Below are 2,364 nucleotides of genomic sequence, written 5' to 3'. Positions count from 1 at the left end.
CACCACATTTTTATACAAAGCATTGTATCTGTTTACCTCTTATAGTCTTTTGTTAGGCCATCTAGGATTGTCAAACCTCTTACTTTTTATATACACTGACACTGTTAATGAACAGAAATCTGAAGTCCTTGCCTAAAATCCTAAAGGTAATCATTGGCAGAATTTTTATTATCTCTTGAGTCTGTTAACTTTCATTTTTTCCCCTTTTTCTATTAAACTATTTTTTTAAAAAAAGGAATATATTTTCCATTCCCTAACAACAGGACAGACTTCATTGTGTAAGTCTAAATGGAAGACGACTGGGAATTGTAATTTTGTTGTGGGTTTACTGGCCTGGGAATCTACAGTGCAAGCATGAGTTGTTCCCTAGGGCAATGGCTTAAGAGCAACCAGGACCACCTGTTGCTAAATACTTCCTTGAGCAGTTCTTAGTACCAAAGGGGATTTGAATGTTAACGTGAAGTTGTCTCCAGCCAAAGGGAGGCGGGCAGTTTATGCCTCTATCCATGTGACTTTAGCAAACAAGGTTGTGCATTCTAAAATATCAAAATAATTGCTGCTTCTCTCTCTCTCTCTCTCTGTCTCTCTGTCTCTGTCTCTCTCTCCCTTACATTGTTATAACAATTGCCTCTGTGGGCCATGAATAAAGGCCACTAGACATTCTGGACTACAAGTCTATGAACCATAAGCAGAAGAAACACTTTGAAAACACCTTCATCTGTAGAATCTGCCATAAATGGGTTTGCTGATAGCAACATTTGCTGGGCAGTAGCAAACAGTCCAATGTTGGAAACAAATACCTCTGCAGGTACCGACACTGAGAGGCAGGTAACCTAAGGAAGGCTGCCTTGTATGTATGGAAGAAGAAGGAATATTTCAGGACTTTTCCCAACAATAGAATTTAGGAAGAATGTCTCTGAGAGTTGTTTTGGCAAACCCAGCTAGGTCACTATATTAATTTAGAAGGACACACACACACACACACACACACACCATCCCACAGAGAAAAACTGAATGTCAAAATATCTGGAAACAAAATCATTTCATTCAATACTGCTTCGATGTAGATTTCTTTAATATCTTTTGAAAGGTTAGGTCTGGTGCAGTACCACCAAGGCAGACAAGCCTTCCACGATGTGTTGCTCTTGACGGCGATTTGATTCTGTCTTGTTTAGTGAGAGCTTTCCAGTTTAGTCTATTGATTTATCTAAGTTTTTGCGGTTAGTCTTGAACTGAACCAACGGAATAACTCTTAACATTTAACTAGAGTCATTAAAAGTAAATAGACTTGTGAGAATACTGTAATTGGATGTGAAGGCATTTCCAAGGTGGAGAGGCCAAAGGTGGCAAAGTGAGTCCTTGTGGGCATATTGTCTTTGAGACCTGACTTACTCAGCAGTTCTCCAAGATGGCTATAGACTTCCTATAGCTTCAGGCACTAATTTGTCCGAAGACTATTGTAAGACTTTGGCTAAAGAAAACCAGAAAGCCTATGAAAACATGGCTTACTAATAACACATCCCAGCTGTTTGCTCCCTGTTAAAAACTAGAGAATGACGTGTTCTGGAACAGCTTAAGGGCTCTGTTGGGCATGTATTTAGGACTGTACCGAGTCTTAACAGCATGAGTCCTGTTCATTTTAATCACTGTTGTGTAGTTTAAACTTGTCTCAGAACCCAGCTTTTTTGTTGTTGATACATCATGTTCAGAAATATCAGTCTCTGGAATTAAGTTATTGCTAAATTTCTATTGTGTTTTTGGTCATCATGATCCCTATGATTTTCTTACTCATGTAACTCAAGTAGGAAGATATCTCTATATCTCCTGCTAGACTAGAGATTGTTTGAAGACAATGTATTAGTCATGTTCTTCTTACCCAAAGCAATAATCCCCAAGTTGCTACTTGCATAACAGCAGTTTATGAATCACGTGGATGGAAGGCTTCTTAAATCACACATTATTGGGATTTCACTTAAGAATTGTGATTCTGTTGGTTTGAAGTGGAATCTGAAAATTTGTATTTCTTTTTTTTTAAATAAGGATGTATTTATTTAATTGAAAGACAAAGTGAAAAAGGTGCCTGGGAGAGAGAGAGAGATCTTCCATCTGCTGGTTCATTCCCCAAATGGCTGCAATGGCTGTGGCTGGGTCATGCTGAACCCAGGATCCTGAAACTTCATCCTGATCCCTCAGGTGGGTTGCACGGGTTCTAGTAATTGGGCTATCCTCTGCTGCTTTCACAGATATATTAGTAAGGAGCTGGATCAGAAGCAGAGCAGCCAGGGTTTGATTTGCTCTCCAATAAGGGATGTAGGTATCGCAAGGAGCAGCTTAACCCACTGTACCTGAGAATTTGCATTTCTA

The sequence above is a fragment of the Oryctolagus cuniculus genome, chromosome 11 (assembly GCF_964237555.1).
Source record: "Oryctolagus cuniculus chromosome 11, mOryCun1.1, whole genome shotgun sequence".
NCBI classification, from domain to species: domain Eukaryota; kingdom Metazoa; phylum Chordata; class Mammalia; order Lagomorpha; family Leporidae; genus Oryctolagus; species Oryctolagus cuniculus.
Note: the sequence above shows the minus strand (reverse complement) of the source record.